Below are 10,421 nucleotides of genomic sequence, written 5' to 3' on the forward strand. Positions count from 1 at the left end.
CGCACGCTAGCAGCTCACCGCAGGCAACAGCTGCTTCACTGGTATGGACCCAGAGGCGCCAGCCGACAGAGGGGTAAGTGCACCTGGCGCAATCCAACCCCCACACGGCCTTCCCCGCAGCCCAGGACAACTGACCCGACTATCCCTGTTCTGTATCGTACAGGAGAAGGGTACCCCAGCCCCCCCGACAGAGGTTAAGGACTCGGTAAAGGCCACATCTAAGTCTGTCAGATGCCCGGTTTGCAGGGTAAAGCTGCCAGACAACTATACCAAGACTCTCTGCGGACCCTGCACTTCAAGGGTCATAAGAGACGAGCAGCCGTCCCTCCTGGCTGAGATGCGATCCTTGATTCGGAAGGAAGTACAGGCCTCCAGATCCAGTCTCTCACGGCAGCAGTCCCCTAGTCCAGGGCCAAGCCGGAAGCGGCCGAGGTGGGAGATGGAGCTAGCCTCGTAGACAAGTTCGCCTGAAGGGTCAGACCCCCGGGACTCGGATCCCGAGGAGGGGGAGATCCCGACTGACAGGAGGGACCAAGGCAGGAAATACCTGTTTAAGTTAGAGGACACCGAGGACTTGGTGCAGGCAGTAAGGAACACCATGCAGATAGAGGATGTTCCAAAACCGTAGTCACGACAGGACCTGATGTTTGGGGGACTGGTCGCTCGGAAACAAACTGTGTTCCCCGTAAGCGAACACATTAAGACAATGGTCCTAGAAGAATGGAAAGAGGCAGAACGGCGACTTGTACTGTCTCGGGACTTTAAGAGCCGACTGCCCTATGACCCAGAGGAAACACGATTGTGGGAGGAAATCCCTAAAATCGATGTTCCTGTAGCTAGGGTGACCAAAAAAAACGCCATCCCCTTCGAGGACTCATCAAGTCTCAGAGACCCGATGGACCGGAAGGCGGATATTCTGTTAAAGAGAACATGGGAATCGGCAACCGCCCTTACTAAGGTTAACATAGCAGCCACCTCAGTGGCCAGGTCCATGTTCCTATGGGTGGGGCAGTTGGAAGAGCATTTATCCAACCAGACCCCTAGATCTGAGATCCTAGCTTCTCTCCCTCTGATGAAATCAGCCACTGCGTTCCTTTCAGATACATCGGCCGAATCAGTAAGATTCGCAGCCAGAAACAGCTCCCTTTCCAACGCAGCTAGGCGGGCGGTTTGGCTGAAGTCTTGGTCTGGGGATAACGCTTCAAAGGCAAAGCTTTGCTCCATCCCCTTTTCAGGCTCAAGGGTGTTCGGGCCAGCTCTAGATAGCATCCTAGAGCAGGTGTCTGACAAAAACAAGGGGTTTCCAGAAGAAAAACCCAAGCGTCCCCAGTCCATTCGTAGAGGGTCCTTTTTCAGGAGACAGACCGATTTTAGGAGCCAGGGTAGATCCAACAGGGGCTCCTTTAGAAACACTCAGAGCCAAGGGGGGAGAAGCAAGGCCCCTCTTTTCACGTCATCCTCCAGGTCTAGAAGGCAATGACGCCATAGGTGTCGGGGGAAGACTGCGACGATTCGCAGCAAGGTGGCGCCAGGTAACCCAGAACCGGTGGGTCCTCAGAACCATCAAAGAAGGGTACAGCATAGAATGTTATTCCCCTCCCCCCGACAGATACATCGCCCCCACCATAGTCCCGGAAGACTCTACCATGTGGGCAGACCTACAGGACCTGCTCCGGTCAGAGGTCATAGTGCCAGTTCCGCAGCAGGAGAGGGGAAAAGGTCATTACTCTTCCCTATTCTCCATTACAAAACCATCTGGCGAGGCCAGAACAATTATAAACTTAAAACCCCTAAATGCCTAGGTGGTATACAAAAGATTTCGAATGGAATCAATACGCTCAGCGATTCAACTTACAGACAGGGATGCTGTCATGTGTACTCTGGACCTGAAGAGTGCATACTATCAGGTCCCCATCCATCCCGCATCTCAAAGCCTATTAAGATTCGCGATCAGTCTACCATCCCGTACCTGCCACTTCCAGTTTCAGTGCCTTCCGTTCGGGCTGGCTTCGGCCCCCCGAATATTTACAAAGCTGGTAGCGGAGGTGGTAGCCTACCTGAGAAAGCAGGGAGTCATTATAATACCCTATCTAGACGACTTTCTCCTAGTCGCAGGATCAGAAGAAAGGCTCATCCAGGACAGAAGCCGAACGATCAGAACACTGGAGTATCTCGGCTGGCTGATCAACGACCAGAAGTCAGACCTAAAACCAGAAAGCAGGAAGATCTTCCTGGGAGTCCTTCTGGATTCAAGAGACAGAATATCCCGGCTACCGAGAAAAAAGCAGCAGACAATTCAAGACAGAGTCAAGGGACTACTGAGACACCGCTCCTCCATAAGAGGTGCAATGGAAGTTCTGGGTCTGATGACGGCTTGCATTCCATGCGTCAGATGGGCCCAGTCCCATTCGAGGCCCCTGCAAAAGGAAATCCTCGCAGGATGGAACAGGCGTCAGGATTCTCTCGACGGGCCCATATCCTTACCAGACACGGTAAGATGATCCCTGCGGTGGTGGATACAGCCCCAGAACTTACAGGTGGGCGTGCTATGGACAACCTCGCCGTACGTGGTAATCACCACAGACGCCAGTACGTGGGGATGGGGAGCCCACGTAGAAGGGAGAATTTTTCAAGGAAGATGGCCGGTCAGCATCAGAAGCAGATCCTCCAACTTCAGGGAACTCTATGCGGTCTGGGAAGCCCTGCGTCAGAACCGGTCGGTAGTGAGAAATCGACATGTCCGGATATTGTCCGACAACACAACGGCAGTCTCATTCCTGAAACACCAGGGAGGTCCGAGACATCGACCACTCCAGGCACTCGCAGGTCGAATATTCGCCTGGGCAGAAGAGGTGGTCCTCTCCATAACGGCAATCCACCTAGAGGGTTCTCAGAACGTAGTAGCAGACTATCTAAGCAGACAGCGGGTCAGCCCGACAGAGTGGGAGCTAAAACGAAGAAATCTTCCATCAGCTTTGTCAGCGTTGGGGAACCCCCAGTATAGACCTGTTTGCAAACCGGAAGAACTCAAAGGTCGCCAGATTCTACTCCTTGAACCCAGCAGATCACCCGGACAGAGTAGATGCCCTGAGCCAGGCCTGGACGGAACCCCTCTTGTATGCATTCCCGCCACTGGCGCTGATACCGGCGGTTCTCAGGATGATCTGCGAGGACCGCGCGTCGGTGATATTAATAGTGCCATACTGGCCAAAGAGAAGCTGGTTTCCGCTGCTAGGAGCCATGGCAGTAGGAAACCCAGTCGAGCTACCCCTGAAGGGAGATTTTATCCACCAGGGGCCGATTCGCCATCCAGACCCAGCAAGGCTACGCCTCTCGGCATGGATCCTGAAAGGGACATCCTGAGAGCAAAGGGCTTATCCGAGCAGGTCATATCCACTCTACTGGCCAGCAGGAAACCGGTAACATCCGCAATCTACAGAAAAATATGGAAGAGATTCTGCCTGGAAGGTGGCAGGTCCGACCTCTCGGCAGGTACCCCTGACCTCCCTAGTGTCCTAGACTTTCTGCAGTCGGGATATAATAAGGGGCTTAAACCCAGCACGTTAAAGGTCCAGATCTCGGCTTTGAGCGCCTTCTTCGACTACCCTTTAGCCTCCCATCCTTGGGTGGTAAGATTCATAAAGGCCACGCAGCGTCTTCGTCCCACAATTAGGCAGCTCACCCTGCCCTGGGACCTCGGCCTGGTACTCAGATCTTTATGTATTGACCCCTACATGCCTAGTGATAGAATGTCCATTTCGACTCTCTCTCGAAAGACGGCTTTCCTCATAGCAATCACCACGGCCAAAAGAATAGGGGAGATCCAGGCCCTGTCCACCAAGGATCCATATCTCCAGATCAAAGATGATCATATAACCTTAAGATTAGATCCGGCTTTTATCCCCAAGGTAGCCTCTTACCAGAATATAAATCAGGAGATAGTGCTACCATCCTTCTGCAGCAATCCCCGCAATGAGAAGGAACAGCGTCTCCACTCCCTAGACGTAAGACGGGCAGTTATAAGCTATCTAGAGGCCACCAATGACTGGCGTATTGACTCAAACTTGTTCATCCTCTTCGGGGGTAAAAATAGGGGGAGAAAAGCCTCTAAGGCGTCCATCGCAAGAAGGATCACATCAGTAATTTCAGACGCCTACCAGTCGGAAGGCGCCAACCAACCCTATACCTTAAGGGCCCACTCTACTAGGGCAGTTTCAGCCTCCTGGGCCGAGCGCGCAGGCACCTCAGTCGAGCAGATTTGTAGAGCGGCAACCTGGGCCAGCCTGAATACATTTTGCAAGCACTACAAACTTGACGTGCTATCAGGCCAACATACCGCATTTGGGAGAAAAGTTCTCCAGGCGGTGATCCCACCCTGAGGAGGTGCTTTGGTACTCTCCATGGTGCTGTCAGGTGGACGTCCTGGAAAATAGGTATTAGACCTACCGGTAATGATGTTTCCAGGAGTCCATCCTGACAGCACGGGTAGTTCCCTCCCTGTTATGTTATGTTTTAAGTTATATCATATGATGTAATAGGTTGATACCATTAAAAGAGTTATAGCATTATCCACGCTGTGGTTCTTGTTAAGTCACTGAGGGAAAGGGGTGGGACGGGGCCTTTTAACCTCTCGTGTGCTTTCCTGTCCCGGTAAGGAGTAGGAGGACGTCCTCCATGGTGCTGTCAGGATAGACTCCTGGAAACATCATTACCGGTAGGTCTAATACCTATTTTTTTTTTTTTCTCCTGAAAATAAAAAAAAATTGAAAGAGAGAATTGCCATTTTTGGCTGACATCCATCCCAAACAAAAAAAAACAGCTCAAAATATCATATGTTCCTGAAATTGATTAGAAGTTCAGATTTCACAATACAGTTTTAAAAAAAAAAAAAAATTACTAAATAGGTATCCAAGGCATTTGTGTATTTAAGTTGATACAGATTTTTTGACATAGTTTGAAAATATAACAAATGGCATGATGGAAACAGCTTCAACAGACTGTTTGTTTTATTTGTTTTTTTATAATTATATTTCCATGAACCTCAGTATATCTCTGCTGCCAGTTGGGCTGCATAGGTGGAGAGCAGTAGCATAGCTACCAGGGGGGCAGAGGGTGCGGTTGCACCGGGCCCCTTGCTCTGAGGGGGCCCACCCAGAGCTCCTGTTAACTATGTCAGTGTGCGCAGCTCACCAATGTAGTTAAGCTCCACTGTAGTTCTGTAGTTGCAGGGAGACTACTGTATACCTTTAAGGCTGGTTTCACATTAGCGCTTTTTAAGCGCACGCACGGCCGGGGGTGGCTCCGCCCCCGTGCCGGCTCTCTGCCCGGCGTGCCCGCCCCTTGCTTGTAGTGCCACCTCCTAGCGCACAGCGGCGCCTGCGATCGGCGCACCCTATCTTTAGCATAGGGTGCGCAGATCGTGCGCAGGCCGTGCGCTAGTTGCGCTTTGACCTGCGCTGCGCACTTTTGATGGTGCGCCGTGCGCGCCAAAATCCGAAAAGTTTGATTTTGGCGCGCACCGTCAAAAGTGCGCAGCGCAGGTCAAAGCGCAACTAGCGCACGGCCTGCGCACGATCTGCGCACCCTATGCTAAAGATAGGGTGCGCCGATCGCAGGCGCCGCTGTGCGCTAGGAGGCGGCGCTACAAGCAAGGGGCGGGCACGCCGGGCAGAGAGCCGGCTCGGGGGCGGAGCCACCCCCGGCCGTGCGTGCGCTTAAAAAGCGCTAATGTGAAACCAGCCTAAGCTGCCTCCAGCAAACTGCAGACATGCCCACATTTCACCCTGTGTGTCTGCAGGATAGACCACTAGGCAGCACCAGCGTCTTCACGCTGGAGAGGAGCAAGACTAGACGGTGCTGTGAGTAAGAACTTGGGGGCCCTGAGGTGTCTGTGCGGTGAGGAGGGGGCAGGACTCTGCTCCCTTCCTTACAAGTCCTGGATGGTTTATTTTTTGTGTTTGCCGTCTTGTATCTGAGGCACAGTAGATTTGTGGCAGCTACTTGAACTTTTAAACAGCTCCGACGGTGTCTGTCAATGCAAATCAGCTGCCATAAATCTCACTGTGCCTCAGAGTGACTGACATGAGTAGTCAGTATCATGCACTGCCCTGATAGAGGTCCCCCTGGCTGCAGGACAGCACAGAGAATATTATTATTATACATTTATATAGCGCCATTTATTCCATGGTGCTTTACATGTGAAAAGGGAAAATATAGACAAGTACAATAAACATGTGCAAGACAAGGGACACACAAGTACAGAAGGAGAGAAGACCCTGCCCGCGAGGGCTCACAGTCTACAGGGATATTACTGTATATACGAGTAATATGTAAAAGTATATCGTAGCAAAAAAATGAAGGCAGAGCACCATTGACAAAATTAAAGTGTTTTAATAGCCCATTGGGGCTCAGCAACATTTCGGTTCACTGAGAACCTTTTTCCAGGAGAACCAAAACTCCAGTTTTTTCACTTTGTCTAAATGGTGTGCCACCTTCATTTTTTTTTTTGCCGCTATATTGTATATTGAACAGAACTCATCATCTTTCCCCCATCTCACGTGACCCCCCCTACGAACCTATCAATTACAGTAAATGACTGCCCACTCTCCCAAGTCCCACAAGCTCGCTGCCTTGGAGTAATCCTTGACGCTGATCTCTCCTTCAAACCACATATCCAAACCCTTTCCACTTCCTGCCGACTTCAACTCAAAAATATTTCACGCATCCGTTCATTCCTCACCCAAGAATCTGCAAAAACCCTAGTCCATGCCCTCATCATCTCTCGCCTTGACTACTGCAACCTCATGCTCTGTGGCCTCCCCTCAAACACTCTCGCACCCCTCCAATCTATTCTAAACTCTGCTGCCCGACTAATCCACCTGTCCCCCCGCTATTCCCCAGCTTCTCCCCTCTGTCAATCCCTTCACTGGCTCCCAATTGCCCAGAGACTCCATTACAAAACCCTAACCATGACATACAAAGCAATCCACAACCTGTCTCCTCCATACATCTGTGACCTCGTCTCCCGGTACTTTCCTGCACGCAACCTCCGATCCGCACAAGATCTCCTTCTTTACTCCCCTCTTATCTCCTCTTCCCACAATCGCATACAAGATTTCTCTCGCGCATCACCCCTACTCTGGAACTCTCTACCACAACATATCAGACTCTCACCTACCATCGAAACCTTCAAAAAGAGCCTGAAGACCCACCTCTTCCGACAAGCCTATAACCTGCAGTAACCACCGATCGACCAAACCGCTGCACGACCAGCTCTACCCTCGCCTACTGTATTATCACCCATCCCTTGAAGATTGTGAGCCCTCGCGGGCAGGGTCCTCTCTCCTCCTGTACCAGTTATGACTTGTATTGTTTAAGATTATTGTACTTGTTTTTATGTATACCCCTCCTCACATGTAAAGCGCCATGGAATAAATGGCGCTATAACAATAAATAATAATAATAATAATAATAATAATATTGAAGATCGGCAAATGCCTGGAATGTTTGGCAGCCGTATATTTCAACTCGCACGTGCGCTCTCTCTCTCTCTCTCTCTTTATATATATATATATATATATATATATATATATATATTATACACACCCTGTGACCTGGTCCTGTAGCTGCGGTGAGGGTCCTATCATCTCATATTGTAAATCCAGGTTGGCAAGCATGAAAACCCTATTACGGTATATAACTTTTTAGAAAAAATAATCCCCACAAAGTTGAGGATGGATATGTATGATAAAGAGCCAAATAGAAGAAAATATAAACAGCCAGTATGGGTGGATAGATGATTACATATAGACCCCTGAACGTATACTCAGTCTGGACAAGACCCCCCCCCCCCCCCAAGGCAGAAAAGGGAATAAAAGAGAAGACATACCAGGGGGCACAGTTTCTTCTTTACATGAATAATATTTTACTTCCCCCTCTTCCAATTTCCTCTTTCTTTCCAGTTCCCTCTGTGGGGTCTTGTCTTTCTTTTAGGGCTACCTGGGTACATTCAGGGCGCTATACCCATATCCCAGCCTCTATACACACCCAGTATCTGTTTCTATTTTCTTCTATTTAGCTCTTTGTCTTATACATCAGGACTGTGCAAGTTGTAGCCCACAGACAGGGACCGACAGAGACCGCAATCAAAGGCATGGGAGCTACAGCAGGGGCCATTATACAGTGCTAGAGCTAATTCGGGGGCCATTATCCGGCAGATGAGCTAATGCGGGAGCAAGTATACAGCGTGACAGCTAATGCGGGGGCCATTATACAGTATGGGCGCTAATGTGGGGCCAGTATACAGTGTGAGAGCTAATGCAGGGGTCATTATACAGTATGGGAGCTAATGTGGGGCCAGTATAGAGCGTGAGAGCTAATGCATGGGTCATTATACAGTATGGGAGCTAATGCAGGGACCAGTATACAGCGTGATGGCTATTTTGGGGGCCATTACACAGTGTTAGAGCTGATTCGGAGACCATTACACAGCAGATGAGCTAATGCTGGGGTCATTGTACAGCATAGGAGCAAATGTAGGGGTCATTATATAGTACAGTTTAAAGGCTTCTGTGGGGGCCATCATACAGTATTGGGGCCTATATACAGTGTGGGAGTTACTGTGAGGGCACAAAAGAGACATTCTGCTATGTAAAGGGCACAATGGTGGCATTATTAGGTGAGTCAGTTAGAGGATCTCTGCTTTTGTACCACACAGCAGGTACAATAGTAGGGACACATACGGCAGCAGCGGCTCACTATTGGGTTGAGTAGCCTGCACGTTAGAGATAGATGGGTACTGGGCTGGAAATGTGAGAAGTCAAATGTGTCTTTGTTGTAATCTCTGCAGATGAGTCCTGGCTGGAGAAGTCGTCATGTCGGTCTGAGTAAGATGTAAAAGTGAACGATTATCATAAAGAATGTCACCTGTAAGTTATCATCTGTAACTATATAGTAAACTCTTGTATATTCTGCAGGGCTGGTATCTGCCACTATGAGGTCATCATATGGTGGTAATATCAGTATTGTTTTTTGTATAGAGATTTTTTCAGTTACAGCGTGGTCATTTGCTGAGGTTCCCCTATACTCATGACTAAAGTGCGCCACCTGAGTTGTAATCAGGGTTACCGGTTAGGGGCCCACTCAGATTTTTCGCCCCCCCTAAGCTAAACCCCTACCTACACCTCTGGTGGAGGGAAAATATAATTGGACTCTTGGGTTATTACGTTCTAAAGCTCGATTAAGAAAATGCTCACCCTAATCAGAAGTATTAGTCCTTTTGGGCGTGGATTTTCCTAGTAAAAACACCACATACATGATGTCTAAGAAATCTATGAAATTATAAAGTTTTTGCTATAAAATCTGGTAACAGATCTGCTTTATTGCATAGGTGGTCATGCTTGCCTGCCTCTTTCATCGAATCATATAGACCTCATTGAAACGGTGCACACACAAGCACATTTCCCTATTGCATTGTATGGAGAATGCTCAGTTGAGAATGGATGAACTGGGTTCAATGAAACCCTAATTTTCCCCTTCTTCCATGCCTGCACCATCTGCGAGAACAGGAAACCTACTGAACAAAAGGACGATACCTCTCCTTCGCATCAGTTGGTTTCTTGCCTCTGAGGGAACCTAGGAGATCGGTGCGAATATTACCCATGTCTTGTGGTGTCTGTGGATTTGGGATTCCGACAGACCTGGAGATGCCAGGAGGTCAGTTGTGCAGCCGCATGCAGAAGGAAACCTCTTTGCAAAAAAAAAATTGCCTGTTGACACAATGTCCCAGGTCTGCGCATGCTTGGGTGCGCTGGTCGGAGTACCCAGTGGTGGTGTGCGCCGGTGACGTGCTGCCATGTCTGTGGTCACAAGGCACGCTCATCAGAAACAAACGGCAACCTGGATCTGCACAGGGTGCGCTAGAGGGGTATCCGGCGCACCCTGATGACACAGCATGGAAGAGATTGGAAGGACTTAGTACGTCGTGAGTCCACCACCTCCAGGGAAGAACGATCATGTGAACTGATCCAGCCTCCATCTATGGTACCCTAGACAGTACGACAGAGGGGTGAGCGATCTTTGTGAAAGTTCACCCTGTCAAAAAGGTCCCTTTCTCTGTGTATTCTTTACTAGGAAAAGCCCATGAAGTGTAGCGCCAAGCAAAAAAATGAGTGCTATGCAGGGCTAATCTACCCAGCACATCTATAAAAAGGCTGGTTGTATCCAGGAGACCATCTATGAGAGATTCCCTGAAATGTCTGATTAAGTGTGTGTGCACACGCTGCGGATTCTGCTGCGGATCCGCATCAGTTTTTGCTGCGGTGTACAGTGCCATTATACCCTATGGAAAACAAAAACTGCAGTGCCCACGGTGTGGAATTTTCCGCGGTTTCAAATCCGCAGCATGTCACTTCTTTCTGCGG

Source organism: Dendrobates tinctorius, unplaced genomic scaffold (genome assembly GCF_039654945.1).
Source record: "Dendrobates tinctorius isolate UK_male_01 unplaced genomic scaffold, ASM3965494v1 ptg000081l, whole genome shotgun sequence".
In the NCBI taxonomy this organism is placed as follows: Eukaryota; Metazoa; Chordata; class Amphibia; order Anura; family Dendrobatidae; genus Dendrobates; species Dendrobates tinctorius.